Raw genomic sequence first — 18,411 nt, 5'->3', positions numbered from 1 at the left:
GTGTAGCGGTTTCAGATTGTAGATCAATTTATGAAATGAGGCAACATCAGATCAATCGCAATAGACCAGCGATCAAAATGCGACTTTCGAGCGACTCGAGGTCGTTGAGCTTGTTCGATGTAACGGCCCAAGCAGACTTTGTATCTCTTGCAGTTTTCGCTTTGGGTCAGTGCGACAGCCAATCATCTACAAGCGTTCGTCAAACACTAGCGTATAACAAAGCCGTTTTCCATAAAAGTTAGCTTGAATGCATTATAAAGACCCGCTGGCCAAAATCCTTTCATGTAGCATGCGTGCAAGAACAAAAGATAATTATATCTCCGGCCTCCAAGCAAGTGCCGGTAAAAGTTCAGCTACCACAACTCCCTTGTTCTTCAGGCGAACAGAAAGACACACATAGACAAGCGCGCAACCGTAAACCCAAAAAAAAAAAGTCAAAAAATTCTTCGTTTCATTTAAATATATAAATAAATGCATACGGAATAATTCCGGCAACAAAAAATGAGGATAGGCTAATGTAATATCCCAAAAGTCAACAAAACGGCTCCAAATACATTTCAGCGCAATCAGCTATTTTAAGCGTTGGTTAACTCAGAATTCGTTACTGCAACGAACATAGAAAAAAAACACAAGTTAAACGTATCCTCCCATGCACACGAAAGGAAATCGTCGAGTTCTTGAAGATTTCCTGGCGAGGCCGGTGATTAGCATCTTTCATCTCGGCTGTGATATGCTATCTGTCGCTAACATTGCGTTTGTAATGGTACTTTCTCTTTTAAGCTATATTTTGCGCCCTTCCGGTCGGCGTCTGTTGGTTGAATGCAATTTTCGTGTCCGCTTGATTGCATAGACCGTTGTCTCTAACTACCGACAAATGCCCCTCGTATACTGACTCGGGTTCGTTTCGACAGACAATCAGCCCAGAAAGCCATAAAGCAGATCGCATACAAATGGAACGTTAGCCAACTTTGACGAAGTGAACAAGTTACCCGTTTTCTAATGACGTTCGTTAACGATTTCGTGATAAACGGAATTGCGGCATTGAGGCACTAACGAACTCCGTGACGAGTTTACGTTACGCGTTGACTATCAGTTTGGGTGGAGACTCCTGTGAAGAGATGTCGTACGTGCAACTAGGTACAAGTAATAAAGGTTAATCAATAATTAACTAAACTAAATAAGTTAGCATAGACTTTAGGGAGAGACGAGTTCTATATATATATGATGCCTCGCCTAAATACAACTCTTTTAGACACCTGCACATATTTGTTAATGTAAATAGCCCATAACTGCATATTTTATTTCTGATGCGTTTATTCGTCTTACCCAGCATAAGGATTCAAGCATATCCCCCTGCGGATATCTTAGCGCAACGTAGTATCCTAAACGATGGAAAACTTTCATTTGCCCGTTTATTCACTGATTCAAATATATTCTGGGGAGCGCTTTTGGAGGAAGTACGTCTCACTTCCGTTTCAATATCATGGATCAAACTCAGCTGCAGAAAGCTTCGCGAAGAAAATATTCGCGGCCTGAGGCGCCTGTCCTTCTGGACACTCACCCATCTACAAGCTACCTAGTACTTCTTCTGGAGACTAATATTATTCATATAGCTTCATATGGCAGGACAAGCTAGTTTCATGACTGCTTGCCATTGGTTAAATTGTTTTACTAACATATCCCTACCAGTAGCAATTAATTGTTGCATCTTTTTTAGTTTAAGAACCTAGCTTTGCCCAGCACATCTTTCTTACCACGGCTTATATAGTGGCCGTAAAGTTGACCCGCATTGGCTAAAAGCGAGATATATGCAAATTACAGGAAACCGTCCTGGACAGTCACTCTACGAAGTGTGGGTTGTATTAAAGTGTCCTCTGTTGACTGACAGCGGTACTTGAGTGACTCGATTGCTTTTTCGCTAATTACTAGGTAAGTATATATGAGTACTTTATTAATTAATTATAGTCCATTTCGAAGCTTCTACAAATATATCCATAACATGCACTCACATCCGTCTGTCCAGTGAAACGCAGAATTATAACACACACTTTGATAAAGTCTGTCGTGCCTCTTAGTACATATACAGATCCAGCCGTGGCTTTCGCTCTTATGGGTAAGGTACTAATGTACAGATGTACCGAATAAGCAAGCTTGTTTGCTACGCACTAGTTTTTCCGTTTAGACGGTTCTCGGCTCGCCGGTGGTGGCAATACTGCATTATTTTCGACAACCAATCTGGGATGCAATGACTGCTAGCTGGCAACAATATAGGAGATAACTGGCTGACTGCTTTTAATAATTTATCCCTCGTTCTATCTATCTATGTCCGGCACATCGATGATTTTTCTAGGTAAACGATAAAGGGACATACATATATAATATAGGGACACATATTCTTCGCTGCTGCTATTACTCTTCAACAGGCCACTGAGCTAGTTCAACAGCGGCCGCAGGTAGCTTCCGCCTATCGTCGCCTTGTTGTTGGTTCCCTTCAGCTTTTTGATGTTGCCATCGCCGTCGCCTGGAAGAAGACTCCATTAGATTTAGCTAGGCTGTGTCCTGAACGCAGGTACAGCTAGTGGTAATGGGGACGGCGGCGAAGGGCAGGCGGTGTTCAGGTGTCAAATGGTTGGCATTGCAGCGAGGGATGAGTGAATTGCAGTAAAGAAAAAAATAGGCAACAGGCACAGGGCTACCCTCCTACTAAGACCTGTACCTCTCGGAATCCCTAGGAGGACGCACGCTCAAGTGAAAATCCATCCATTTATTCCACGACTGCTACTACGATGCTGGCTCAGAGCCATAGCATAATGCCGCGGCCGTGGTTGCTGTATCTCAGTATAAATGAGAAGGAACCGGCGTGGTAGCAATGGCCCGAGTACCAGGATATGTTTTGAGAAAGGATCCTGGATGGTGCTGCTTTTTTCCCTTGGCAAAGGCCAGCGCCGCAGCAGGACTGGTTATAGCAACTGCACCGAGGCAGAACCGCGTTCCGCCCTGATTAAGTCGCAGGTTTTATCGAAGAGACGGCTAAGGATGAAAAAAAGAAAGTACAACGGAGGGCTGAAGTGCTACAGGACTGCGTGTGAGCATGTAGCTGGTTCTCTAGCTGCTTGGATGTTTGATAGCAGTCGCTAGTTTTGCTGCTGGCTTTGCTTTTGCTGTTGCCAATGCCACCGCTGAAGGCTAGATGCCATATGCAATCATGCCCTACAAAGCAAGATGGGAGTTGCCCCTGTAGGGTGATGGAATGCTTTGAAAAGAGGCACCTTCCTCCGTCATCGTGCTGCATCCATCTGCTGCCGCCGGAACCAATATAATAGAAAAAAAGGCAGGATGAGACCTTTTTGACCGAATTGCGAAAGAATACAGGAGTTATTTTAGCTCAAGCAGTAAACGATAGCGAGAAGAGAGCAAACGGCTGAACAACTGAACGACGGCATTCTTCATTTGAATCAGGACATAACGGTCGCTGCCATGACGATGATGAAGGTAAAGAAAAGAACGTCCTGAAACCCTAAAAAGTCTAATCTTGCTTAGGTACTACCTGCTCGGTTCTGGCTACTAGCCTATTTTCTTTCAGTTGTGCGAGGGGGGAGGGGGGATATAATGTGATTCTATCTCGGGGCGGAATGTAGCCTTTTCATGCTTAATTTACAACAAAAGAAACGGCTGAGGAGACTGTTTGATGACCTTCCAAGTAGCTACATGCGGAAAACCAAGAGGAACAAAACAAAGTAGCACAGAAAGAAGGACGAAAATTGGAGCTAACGCCGCTGTGATGCAGATATGCCGACAAAAAGAACAAGATCAAGCTTTACTTGCGGGTGGTGAGGAAATACCCGTATAGGAGAAGCATGTCCGATGCAGGAAAAATCTGTACTCGCCTTTTTCGTCTTCTTTCTTTTCAAAGGAATAGAGAAAGCTGGACGACTGCAGCTAGCGGTGGAAGAAGGGCGCGTCTGGTCATGTATGCGGCTGTGATACCGCTGCTGCTGCTATCCATGACCAACGCGTAGATGAAAATACCCGAATTTCATAAATTTCTCTACTTATGCCGACAGACAGAGAGAACAGGTGGATGACAAGCCTGTGCCAGGTACTTATACGCAGGCGTATGTGCAGCATAGGAGCTCACCGTTACCCGGGACAGATGCATCAAGGACTACTGCTAAAGAGAAAATGGCTACTTTAAACACAATCTATTCACAAATATTCGACAAAGACAAGATGGAAAGGATTGCAATTACTATAAGTATATCTATAGCTACTCAAATCGTGTTAGCGCCCGGTGCCATACGCCTGTCTGCTTACATTTAGGTCAAAATGAGTGCATGCTGTTCTATACTGGCAAACGTCTCCTTGGACCTTCCGTTCAAATTGAAAACTTTGATGGGATCAGTTATTTGATATTTGGTCGTAAATGGCTTTCCTGGTATTGGTATTTAACTAAAGTGTGAAAAACGGAGAAGTTATTTAAAGCACAAAAAACTTCTGGAAATTAATTTCAAGCATATTTGCTTAATAGTTGCAAATAATACCTATGGGGATCTAATGAAAAAGTACACCAGTCTCAAAACTAAGATGTCCCGTACAAAACGAGAGAATCAAGAAGATGAAAAGCAATACTTTATGCATTAATGACATTGAACTTTGTCCCTTGTTTTACACACCGTCAATATAGCTAGGTTTGACTGTCTTTGTAAAAAGCGCAGACTTCTTGACCTAGCGTTGGTAGAATAACTGACGTTTACTATTGCGCCAAATATGCTAACCGAACACGTCAACCACTTTTTAAACTTTATTTAGGTTGAACTAGCTAATTACTTAAAAATGCGTGACAGACCCATTTATCGTACCTGAACCCATTTTGCTTACGATCGTCCCTTGCTCACATTCTTGTGATTATTTACCAATCCCATAATATCGTAAAAATTGTTTCGTATTTCTGTTAGATCCTAAATCATATGCCACAATTGATGCTGAATGATGTAACGCTAAATATATTGGGGTTTTCAATTATATTAATTGCAAAACGGGTGGTATTATCTATAGATCTAAGAGCGGTTGGCGGGGAAAACAGTGTTGTAAAGTTAATCCTTTATGTAACCCTTAGATAAATTTCTTTGTTTAATATCTTTTGGGGATCATGAATAAATTATGATGCAGACAGGGGTTGCGCACATTTTTGTCCTGCCTGGAAGTCATGCTTTTATGTGAAACATTGTTCGATGCTAACGTTTCGAACTCATTTTATACATTATTTAAGAGGGAAAAACAAGAATACGTATATATAAGTATATAAAATAATATATTAATCGATGTCTATGAATAATTATATATTTTGAACGATTTCATATAGCCTAGCAGAAAACGTTATTATTATGCTACAGCATGTGAATTCAATATTGTTTTGTAATTATTAATATCATATAGTTTTTATTATTGTATATAAAATGATAATGAAATTATCCTCTCATGCCTGGTATTCCACGAATGCTCCTAATTATTTATCTATTACATACCCATTTCTTGAAACTATCTTCCGTTAGTTAATTTCAATAAGCCGAACTGGAGGTCAGGAGCCCTGCAGCAATCATACGATGCCATGAAAGTGTGTGTTATGTAATTAAAATTTTACGATATACTCATGCGGCGTCTGTATGGTATTTATATCTGGGACCTGTCCGTTTGATCCTAAACCATCAGATCTTATCGTTAGGACCCTCTTTGGAGAAAGGATAAAAGAGACAACCTAGCTGACGAACACTGGTTCGGATGTATGATCAGCTTAGATCGGCTCGCCACGTAAGTGACGATGTTGATATACCTACAGGCAGCGGTAGGTCCATCTTCTACTGCCCGTACTCATGCAATTAGCGTCGCAGTCGTGAGCATATATATATATATATATATATATATATATATATATATATATATATATATATATATATATATACGTACATGCTTAACCAGATACTTGAAAGAGAAGTACTATTGCAACCGACAAAGGAGAGAAAGAGTGAGAAAAAGAGGAGGGGGGGGAATGAGAGATAGATCCTCTTTGCGAGCCTCTTTGCGGTCCAGCATGCGGGTCGCTTAGTCGATCCCCACTGTATGAGAGGCTCTGGGTTTGGAAACCGCTCGTGGGAGTCGTAGGTGACAGCTAAAACACTCGAGGACCCAAGCTCTCCATAGTCACGTGTATTCCCGTTCGGAAATAGCTATTCTTCCCGTTACCACTGACCGCACCTCACCAGACATTCGACTCTTCAATCCTCATCATCCAGACTCACCTCCCAACAGACCTTTCTTCATACAGTGCACCCCTTGATCCGCTTCCTAGATGGCACACGGCAGGATGGGCTGCACACAGCTGCACTCTCTCGCTCCATCCGTCCGGTCGTGGGGTCGACGAACCTCTGTCATGTTGACTCGTCGCACTGCAGGAGCCGGCCCCCAGCCACCCACCGAATTTCCCTTTCAGTTGCAAGCTCCCTTGCCCCAGTGCGCAGCCCGTATACCCGCTCTGAGCTAGCTCGAGTCTAGCTATAACGTTGAGTTGCTGGCAGCCTCGTGGGCAGAACGTTGAGGCCCGGTTTGGAACAGGTGGAACGGGCTTATTTACCCTTCGACCATCGCTACTCGTACAACCTGAGCAGGTCAAGCGTTCGGCATTCGTGCACATGTACATAGAAGTACGATGGGTGGGTGATACCATCGTTAGCAAAGTTCCGATGCGGATTCTACCGACTCGCATGTTATTTTCGCATTAATTTTATTATTTTACCACAACGGCCATGGTACTCTGGCCAGTGAGTGCCGCTCGAGGCATCTGCACGCAGCGCAATCATGGAAGGGATGCGTTGTAGCATTTTATTCGTTGTGACTGCACGCCGTATCGATAGGCCAATGTAATGTGTCAATGGGCGTATTATACTAAAAAGTGTTCATTGTAACTTCGATGATTAAGTTGCCACTATAAATTTATCGTATGAGTCGTATTCTTTTAATCTTGATAGTAGGGCACAGTATAGCTGATGATAAATATAGTACTGACACAATACGACAGATATTCTTGTATTGATTGATAAATGGAAAATTTACTACGAATGACGGATGTTCGATACGATTCTACATCTAACTTACCTAATGCTTTTAAGATGTAAGTATGTTCAGATAAAGTTAAATTTGAAGAAGTAAAATCATTGACGATTATTAGAATACCGACATGTTATCTATTCTGTGATAGCTGTGACGTTATCTGAATCAAACCAATGCCTCACCGCTACCCACGTCTTGGCCATATGATTGCACTAGAGTAAGTTATCTAGAAACAAACAATTTTGCTTTATGCTCGTATATTGTACCATTGAAAAATGTCGGATTGTTCTTTGATCTAAAATAGCGCGCACCGTCAAAACCAGCCGTCTCAGTTTTACCGGCATAAAGTTAACGATTGCACTGTTCTGAGAGACCGACCCGTATGCTGAAACGTAATGTATTTTAATTCATCGGTGATTAATTAATAAAGCTTATTGCTTAATACCGTTACAGACACATATAATTTTTATTTGCGTAGCACCGGAGTGTCCCTCTTAAATATGGTCAAGCCTCTTTTTTTTTTTTTTGCTGGCAAAGGGTGGTAACAGCCGTCCTCGACAATAAATCAGAAGGCGGCAAAGCTAAACCCGAACAGTTGAGTCGATTCTCTGAAGAAAAGGATCGCCGGCCGGAAGTTCCGCGCCTACAGCCATCGAGAAAAGTGTGGCCTCCAGCTGAACGGGCGATAACGCTGCTTAATACACATCCGACTAACAGCCACTCGATCTTTGTCTTGCTTTTAATAAATATAGCATGTTTACATGATTGTTATTCTGTTTGTTTCATGAAAAAAAAAGTTCGACAGACGTTCATAATTAAATGCCATCGATGAGTAGGCACAAGAATCGGCAATAAACTAGTTTATACCGTAATTGATGCTTCTCGTAGATCCTCGCCAGCAAAAATGTTAGAGGTCAAATAAAACTCGGGCACCACTATATATTGGGCTATCGGTAGTGCGTCCTCGATTCGAAAAGCTCTTAAAGATGTTCTGCTGTTCGTAGAGCCTTCGCTGCCTTAATTGAACGCCTAATTATCTATTAGGCCCTCTTAAAAGGCCCAAGTGTACGGGTCATAGCAGAGGGATTTATTCCTAGTGAGCATCTGCTTTCGCTAATACAAACAAACTTATTGATACGTTCCGTACCCTCGTTCGAAACTGGCCCTGCTGTACAGGAATACATAGTTCTAATACTATACATGTGCGTCTGGCTTGGAGTGTTCTATATAGTATGCAATGGCCAAAATCTTTTCATCGGCGTTATACACTGCTTTTGCTGAGTCCGAAAGCGCCCGCCACTCGATTAAATCCATCCCATCTGTGTGTTGATACCATCAATCTGTTCAGCATACACCCGTCGGCAAGATGTTCGACGTGTAACAATTAGGCCATACATAACAAATCGATTACTGCGCCAATTCTAGCAGCTTTGTACCAGAAGGGCAACGACGTGGGCAGCTCACCCTCATATCTTGTGGCTGATTTTCGATTTGCGATGAACGTAAATGATACTTTCTCATATCGTGGTCCACATGACTTGTGCCCAATCGACCAATAGATTCTGGCTAACAGTTTTTACAACATAGATAGTAGCTGTTTGTTGCATAAACGAGTTTGTAAACTGATAATATATCGAAGTGCTCCATCACGTTAGTAAACTCAAACGCTATTTGTGACGGGAAATTTGCAGGCCAATAAATAATATATACATATATATCGCCCGGATATATAACAGCAATTATGAGCAAAAATTTGAAAAAACAAGCTGAGCGCGAGGCCAGATTGATCTAAACTTATTCGTAACAGCTAGCCCCGACACATCGTACTAAAATGATCTGTAGTTGTATGTACGTAGACTGGTCGCAAAATAGCCCTACGTGAATATATGCGTGTAAACCTTACGGTACAGGTGACCAGACGTGATCCTATTTAAATAGAAAACAACGCCACTATGAGACTCCCGGATGGACGAATTCCTTCCTGCACGCTCATGTCGCATCTAATGCTATAGCTCTAATGACACCTCTTTTGAGGCCTATTCATGCTCAAACAGTACCTGGAACACTTTGTAAAAGACTGCAAACGCCCTTGAACACAAGAATGGCAGGCTCTTGCACTAACGTCCAAGGCGTTGGTCCTATGCATGAGCGAGCCGTACAACGAGTAGCATTACGCTTTCGAAATAGTCTTGAACAATGCATCGTTAAGAAACAGCCTCCTGACAATCAACACATTTGTTGCAGTATCAGACCAGACGGATTGCCGAGCGAAAACAGAGATCTAGCCGGACGGCTGCAGCGACAACTACACCCCTAACGACAGGTGGATTGTCTCTCATTGCTGATGGACGCGTATCAGTTGTGCGCAGCTTCTAGTGAGCGCGCTTGTGAATGTTTATTATTACGCGTTAGATAATAGGATTTAGAGAAACTGTTAGTGAGTACACTTTGAGAGGAACCCCAGCAATGCTGACTCAGAACCTTCAGTACGGCAGGCGCCGCTGTGAAAACACATAACCCTTGTATGAATGAGGAAACCTCTAAGTTATAGAAGGCGTCGAGCAAGACAGTGCTTGTCCACCGATTCTAAGGAAGTTGATGAGCTGTGAATAAGTTCAACCGTCACCGAACCCAGTTCGATACTGCCATCGTATGAGAAATGGTTGCCGATATCTGTGGTATCGGTTTTAGCAAGCTGTTGCTCACTCAAATGTCTGCGGAAAAAACTGCAAATTCTAATATAACAATACTGTCCAGCCTTATTTGTTATGAAACTTTCCGCCAAGCATAACAGTACGAATATCAATAGAGTCTATATTTATTTTATGTGTCCCTCTTACTTTTATAACGAAGTGTTAACGGAACATGAATTTGGTAAATCCAGTCGATGACGCCCTCAACCAGGGACAGGCTGTATGGATCCTATGAACCAAAATCTAGTTTCAACAGCATAGTGAGATAGTAAACTGTTTCCATAAATTATGGGACCCTTGAGGGTATTGCTGTATGCCAAGAATACAAGAGAGTAAAGAAAAATAATATATATATATATATATAAGATATTATCTTGTTTTTGATTATAAAGATTAGTGCAAAGCTAATAAGGTACCTTGAGCAAACAAACATACTCGTCGAAAGTACGTAACTCGTCGTTTCAAAGTTATCAACAATTCGAACAGGGAGCAAGCGAAGCCGTCGGACGGATTCTTCGTGTTCAAACACCGTTAGCGTCCGAGCTGACTCGACCTTACTGAACTCGCTAAATACGTCCTGCCACCGGCCGAATAAATCAGCTATTCGTCAAGATGAGTTATTGCGGCCTTCCCGAGGCCTACTTCAGGCGAAAAAGCGAGTAAAGGGGCTAAAAGAAATTAACAGCAAAACTACATGTTATAAGGCCAACCAAGGTCCATCACGAACTTCAAACGCAATTTACTGATCCAGATGCTCGAGAACTATTATGGTTTGCCGAAGATTTTGTGCTGAGACAGCAAGTGATGACAAAAGTAATTGAATATACCAACGGCTCTTGTCACAGGGGTTACTATATTTGTTTGGCTAACTAACATTAATTAGGTGATGATAAATCGATAATTGTAATCGATCAACTGCATTAATATACCCAACAGTCAGTGTCGAAGAGGACATCTTACAGGAGCTTACGCTAGAACACTGAGCTTTGTAGCAGCAAATTGCAAGACGAATCGGACGTGATTTCTGTGTGAAGGCCGATACTTTCTAAGCTACTTTTGTCCTTTACCACGACTAATATCCAAACAATATCGGCCCCAATATTGGGAACCTAAGTTTTTGGTAGGTTGTAGCGATTTATCGATAACTTGTACATCGTTGCACATAGTTTTGTTTGCATCTAGATTGCGAACTCTGCCCAGTATACTTATAAGGACTACATCGAGTTCTAACTGGCTAGATTTTGACAGTATAGAGAGTTATTTCCGATCGACCTCCCCACGGCATCGAACAGAAAATCGAACTGGTCTTTGGGGTTGTTCTGACTCAGCATGCAGTCTTCGAAACTACGTAGCCCCGTCTGAAGCGGTAAAGCTGAAGAACTCGGTCAAGTCCCTAAAAGCTTACCGAAACCGCCTATCCAAAAAATTAGATCAACACAATATAAAAACAACACAAGTGAAAGAAAATACAAGTGTGGCTTTTTTTTATTTGGTGTCTATGGATAGCATATGGGTGCAATTCTGTGTCATCATTTGCAATCTCGTATCATTCCATTAATGTTCTATTTACTTCCAATAGTGAATATATCTATGCGCTCTGTGTTTCGTAGGAGTCATAGAAGGAGCAGCAAGCTCATTCGTGCAGCTCTAGGCATACTATTACTATGGGTATTGTGTGATGATTTATGTTGACGAAACTAGCATCTGTGCGACTGTATAGTGGCCAGCTGTGACGAACAGTCTGTAAATCACTTCATAAATCGGCTTAGTAGTTTTTTGTGATTATTATTTTTAGAACATTTTCTAACATATAATTGCTATTCTATTGCCTATGATGGTTGTGATCGAGACGACTGCTGTCGTCGGATGAGAACGAGACGTTATTGTAGCCAGTCATTTTGACAAGGACACACACGCGTCGGCAGATCTGTCCATAGACAGGTACATGCAGCCAGACCGAGTACCTGCGTGCCGCACGTAACATTGCATCGACACTGACGAGCGGTTGTTGCTGCCGCACCCTGACTGAGCATTTATGTCGCCTTTCGCTCTTAGCTTCTGTGGCGGTTTCTGTCCCTCGAAATATCAGAACACTAGAGAAACAGCGGACGTAACATTATCACTGGGCTGAAACGACGCCATCCGCCTGAGTAGCTGAGCGCTTATTGACTGTTCACAGTTTTGCGATGATGAGGTGCGATAAAGAAACGAGTGAAAGTGGCGTCGGCAAAACTTCGTCACGTTCGTATGCAGCCATCACAAGTCGATCGTCGTCAGTGAACGAGGTAAGTAGCCATCGGGCTATCAATTATCTACCATGTAACGATGATGACACGGACAACTGAGGCAACAACAATAATTCCAACGGTGTTTTTATTTTCTCTCGCTGTTGTATAGTTGAATTATATAATCATGTAGTAATACCTTTTTATCTGGCTACATATATGTATAATTTTGTGAACTTAATTTATATAGTCTGTTGTTTGTTACTTCGTTCACGTTTGCTTTCCATGTCGGCGAGTGTTGTTACACTGTGACAAGTAGTTCGAGGTCAAAGAATAAGCATTCTCGACTACATCGAATTACTTTTCCCGCTTCCTCTGAAATAGATCCGCTTCTCGATATGTAAGCCCGAATCAGACACGCTTCACTGGAAGAGTACCATTTCTCATTCTTAATGCTGGTGCTTATTGTCGATCTATTGTTATCATTACTAGTTTTTTTGCTAGCTTCTTTTCTGTCCAAAAGCTTTACTCAGTGTACCGTATCAATATAGCGTTAGTAGGCATTAAAATATGTATTACAGTTTGCCTCCGTTCGCTTCAAGCTCTCATCAAACCGCCCATTTATTAGATTTCGGAATATGCCCATTCCGCTGATCTATAATCATTTATTTAATTTATATTTATAATAACGATTGCTGCAAATAAATGTAGACAGAAACAACAATTTCTCTAGGGCAGAGAAATATATGCATAGCGCCAGTCGGCATAGTAGCTTCGCTGTTATTTACTATCGTACGTCTGATTACGTTATTGCTTGGATACTCGATAATAAACACCTTCAAATTTTGTGCAGACCGGTTGAAAGTCACGCTTGAGTAAGCAAAAACATTGAAGTATTTTGACTGTAACAAATAATTGAGTTCTCTATGTGTCGAGTTTTTACGTCCGGTATCACCGTCAGGTATGTCGTGAGACGGCTGGCTCCTGGCACAAAACGAAGTGTATCTATACCCAGGTTGGAACCTAAACCACAACATGTTTCTAAGGTTAGCAGGCAAATACATTACCCACTAAGCTATCACGAGGACTACGTTGGTTAATCTAAGCTGAAGGCCGAGTTGAAGGATTCGCTTAAAGGATTGGTACATTATAGGCGAGCCTAAATCAAGTTTAAGTTAGTGCAGTGGTTCGAGTGGTGGACAACTTACGGACCGAAAATACAGAATTAAACTCTGAAGTACACTGGAAACGACAAAGTTTTATCCCGATAAAGCGAAGCCGTCAGAGGGTACCGCGTCGCTCCCAACTCTTGAGAAATCGTAAGATAATGTAATATAATACTATGGAATCTCACTGCAATACCATCGCGACGTTCGTTTTACAGTGTCCTGATTACCCGCTTCCGTTTTGGCTGTAGGACAGGAGTTGGGACAGAAGCATGAGATCATGCAAGCCTTAATCGGTACAACAGCAGCAGCAATGGTAGCAGCACGAGTAATCCTGGTTTATTGTCTATAACATAAACCATGACGATAGTCTTTCGAAAAGCTTTATTATCTAGTATGTTTTCATTAGCGCTTTAGATAAAGCCGTGGCCACCCCTCCTTGTTAAATTCAGTGGACGAAATTCACTGCGTTGTGGCGTCAGTGAGAAAACGGTACATATACAATTACTTCAAATAACAATAGATTTTATTTATCTAGTCATTTTTGCCACATTACGCCGATACTGGACATGATATCTAGCAATAACTAGTCGGCCCGTTTAGTAATTTCGTTATATTCTACTCTGGCTTTTCAAGCTTCACAGACAGCTTTAATATACTACAAGCTACAGGAATATAGCGTTTGCACCCCCTTTTGTTATTATCTCTGGCTTGACCTCTATCCTATAGCATGAAAAATAAAAAATATAACGATAAAAGTTTCGAGGATCACGCCAAGATCGGCTTGGAGTATAAGGGGGAATCACATTTAATGGCCTCATGATATACAGGCTAACATATGATTATGGGGAAAGATTTTTTGAACTTGAATTTTGTTTTCAGTTAATTTTAAACATATGATACGCGGTGTTTCAACTACGCACGTGAGCTTTACGTTCGCGATAGCTTCAAATCAGCGCTTCATTTTTAGATATTTCCTATTATGTAATGCAAGTATACACTTGTCGTAGACGCTGTCTGTAAACCAGCAACAGTGCACACCTATCTATTCGCTGCCATAATGTAATGAGCCCAAAATTCTATATTTAAGAGGAATATTGTTCTCGCATAAAATATAATTGGCGAAAAAGTAGTCGTTTGATTTTTTTTTTTTATTCATTAAACTCATTTGACGTCATATCGTTCTTGCTACTTACGTGTATCGTGCCAATTGCAGCCCACAGCCTGCCTTACAGCCGACAGACTGCAAACGCCCTTCATATGACGGCTTGCACTGAAGACAGCGAGACGGGCAATCCTGTTCCGACTTAGCTTTTCGCTTCGAATGTAGACGTTAGAATATAGAGTTTTGACGTCTACGTCGAGCGTACGCGCTGCGACGTGGACGTCAAAACTTGGACAGCCTTCACTTTTAATCAAAATAACATTTTTGCATGGTACTTTAAAAGGACACAAACGCCAACGAGAAACGATGCAAAAATATAACAGTCTTCTGACACTATATGCTATAAACCGGTATGTTGTTTCGGTATTATCGTTTAGAATTTCTTGAACAGCAGCATCGTCTTATAATACGTTCTACTCATACATGTAGCGTATTTTCTCTATGGAACATATTTATAAAATACGCCTGTCATAGTCTGACGGCAACTCCCTAACATATAGAATAGTTAACATTATATTTTGACCATTAACTAACTAGTACAGTGTACATATTGATTATTGCGGGCTGCGCGTGTCTCTTGTCTTTACATGGACCCTTCGTCTTACCTCTGCATCATCAAGTCACAATTTAGAATTTCTTTCTTTCTTTCTATCTGCTGTTCGTTCCCCTCCTCCATCCCGCATTTCCCAACCGGCTAGGGCTCCACGACCGACTCATCCGCGAGGAGTTATGCAGGTTGTATAGTTCTGCATTTCCCACTGGGAAACAGCCGTGTCGCACTGTTCGACTGCGGTAAACAGCGTTTCTCGAACCTCCGGATCGCCGCCGCTATCCCTCTGCTGCACCAGGCTATCTTTAAGCTTTAATCCACCTCGTTCTCCTTGCTTCGTGCGGCTCATATTTCTGGCTCTCAGCCGGCTCACTCTGCCGCCGACCGCCAGCCACAGAGAGGTCGACGAATATTACTAGGAGCTTTCCCGTAATCGCAAAGCGACGGCGAGTCCTGCCAGCACCCTATCTATATACAGAGCGAGAATTTAAGTGCAAAGGGCGTTCCCTATAAACACAGCCTGACTTTGCATACAGCACATCAGGAAACTACTCCTCAGATGGAACAAGCTGCTGTTGGTGGGCCGCCACAGAGGAATTCAGACCCTGGAAAATTCTCCACGCATGAGAAAACTAGGGCTCAGGCTTGAATAGAATAGGGCTACCAACGGTCGTCACTCACCAGGCAGATCAACTGACTGCGTCAATTTCGTGCATGCCGAACAGCTATCCACTATCTGTAAACTGCATTCGCTCTTGTGAACCAGATTACATATGTATTATGGGACTTGAGGTTCGTGAGAAATGGGACTCCTGGAGCTTTTAAATTTAACAATGGACAGATGCATATAGAAACGTCTGATCTAGAGCTACCGTCAATGGGATTCACGTCAATTTTTTATGGTTGCCGCATACGCCTGTTCAGAATAATGCCAACCCTTCATCGGGATCTATGGAATTTCCAGGGTCAACGTGTACCTTCCAGCTTTAAAATCTGCCCAAGATCCAACAGTCAATTCTCCTGCATAAGGTTACTGATAGCCTACATTGAATGACATATTCTATGACTATATTGAATTGTCTAATATGGAAGTCTGCATACCAAGTGATCGTTGCTTTATATATTTGTGTTAGGCCTTAAACTTTCAGATGTTCACATTTACATCGTTAGTGGATGAGATATTCGGGTCTGTGTAGAGCTATTCTACAATAAGCAACAACCATTTTCTTATTTTCGAGTTCAGACTGATGATACCGATCGGAAACAACCGCCTGTCATTTTAGGCAATCCTAGTCATCCCATAGCCGCGCGAAGCTGCTACCTAGGAGGATATGGAAGTGGATGTCCTTAGCCATTGTAGGTAAATCGCTATTAACGGTAACATTGAACCTCAGACATCCATTCCGGGTAGTAGGTGCGTGTCGGCTCAGCCGGTGCGCATTGCAGCCGATGTTTGTTTTCTCATCAGCTATACCACTCAGCTGTCAAGGCTTTTACAGAACGTTAGCGGAAATTAAATAAATCAATATCAACGATAACGGCAACAGACAACACGATAAGGCAAAGGCTCCAGGGACTCAGAAGGAGGCAACTTGAAGAATCGCCCAGGTTCCTTATTTGTAGCCTAAGCGGGGGGAGGGGGGGGGGAAGGTAACTACAACTGTCGCATTGAATTTGTCTGGTGTTCAGCCCCTTGGGACTCTAGTAGATCTTCTATTAAAGTTTGGGATGGTCTTTGCAGTAAAACCTTCCAACTGTAACATCCTCTTGCAAATAAAGTTAATATATGCGTAACTTGCAGCTCCGTGTGTATTTCGTTCAACCTGAAAATAGTTTAGTAATCTAAGGAATATTATCGTGATTATATATAACTTGTGAATAATTCAGTCCGTAGCAGATTGTAATCAGCTCCGCAGGCCCCATTTATGTTGACAAAATCTATACTGAATTCATTGTTACCCAACTTCGAAATGTATAAGTGTACGGCAAAAAACATATCAGTGTTTAGGATGGAAACAACATTCTCAATTTTATCTTCATATTTGTTTAGAAACATTATGGAGCAAGCTTGTTTCATTTACATTGGATCATTGCGTTGGTTTTTCTAGTTACTTGATATAGCGCATACCTACAGAGAGCACCTGATTTAGACAACATTGTCGTAATTTTAAGTGCTAACAGCGTTAGTATATAATAAGTAACAACAAAATAATAAAGACAACGACAAATTCGTCTAAAATGCACAAAATGATCTGGGTTATTTTTAATAGACTAGATTCTGTAGAATTGGACGCAATTTATGAACAACTTCCAGTTGCTTATATATAATAAATATACGTTTCTCGTCATGATCGCAGTGGCCGACTGATGATCGTTTTTGAAATAAGCTTCTCATGTGGAGCATCTGTCTCTAAGCAATTATCTAATGGGAACAACACACAACTATGTAATAACATGAGATGAAGTCCTTTACTAGATAAACCCGCCTGGTTTTATTTGTATTGCAGTAGAGCACATCGTGTTGGTGGGTAGTGGCATTGTATTTTTAGTTCTACTATTTGCAGTTCGCATTAATAATAACACTATTAGAAATATCAACGGTTCCAAGGGAATCCATAACTCTAAAAATAGCGCAGTATCATCCTACTCGCTGGACCAGCCCGCACCAGCTTTGTCACCGGTGAAAGCCTGGCAAAGTCGCATAAGCACCACAATCCATGTTTTACGAGCCGGTCTGCGTCAGCGGCAAAAGGCACAAAGGAAAGCAAGAACAACATAAGTAAAAGCAGCAAGCTTCAGCAGTACATTAGGCTGTACTGTCGTTGCCGTTTCGAGGACTAGCATTCAGGCCTTCGTCGTCAGTCGTTAGGTTGTTACGACTTTCACAGATGTCAAGTGCGTTTCCAAAAATAGAGTCGATAGAAGCGGGTGTGCTAACACACGCCAGCATGACGCTGTACCCTGTCTAATACCAACACTAAACACCAGCGTCACCGGCTTCCCTTTCCTGTTCATGCCAACGTCGCGGAGGTAATACTCGACAGAATCAACAGCTCAACCGGCATCCCGGCTTTACTGATGTGGTGGATACCTTCGCCGGTATAGGTCTCCTAGCGTTTCTGGACGGCCAAGCACTGTCGATGCGTACGCCGATTCAAGGATCTTGTACTGCGGGTCTGTTGGCCCTGCCTCAGCATGCTTTTGTTAAATTCTTATTAGTAAGTTGGAGCCGGTGCAAAGTTAAAAGGTCGCACCTTCTGTCCTAAGTACGTCTACACATTATGAGGAAAGAAACAAGGGCATAACGAAAAAACTATTTGTCGGTTATTTCGTTGGTTGCAAGTTTTTGTGACGCTCCCCTGTGTTAATTTAGGTCTATCGCGGTTGCTGTCGTAATCCTTATAGTGATGTTTCCTTATAGTGTGGCGACTAAAAGCATGATTAAATATACTGTGTATAAAAAGCTGCGGCCAGCCATCGCGGAAGTGATCATTGAAATGACGTCTAG

At 42.1% G+C, this 18,411-nt stretch overlaps 1 long non-coding RNA gene across 2 annotated transcripts; it reads left to right on the top strand.

The window, feature by feature from the left end:
• The first annotated feature begins 8,765 nt into the window (after window positions 1–8,765).
• Window positions 8,766–16,703, top strand: LOC147756961 (uncharacterized). 2 transcript variants are annotated; one of them, XR_015324367.1, is made up of 2 exons: window positions 8,766–12,082; window positions 13,407–16,703. It is a non-coding gene; the product is annotated as an uncharacterized LOC147756961 (long non-coding RNA). The 2 variants fall into 2 exon arrangements; XR_015324368.1 differs by having other exon boundaries at window positions 13,074–16,703.
• Window positions 16,704–18,411: the final 1,708 nt, after the last annotated feature.

This window comes from Varroa destructor, unplaced genomic scaffold, assembly GCF_002443255.2.
Source record: "Varroa destructor unplaced genomic scaffold, Vdes_3.0 BEIS01000003.1, whole genome shotgun sequence".
Lineage (NCBI taxonomy): Eukaryota > Metazoa > Arthropoda > Arachnida > Mesostigmata > Varroidae > Varroa > Varroa destructor.
This window is presented reverse-complemented; position numbering and strand designations above follow the sequence as displayed.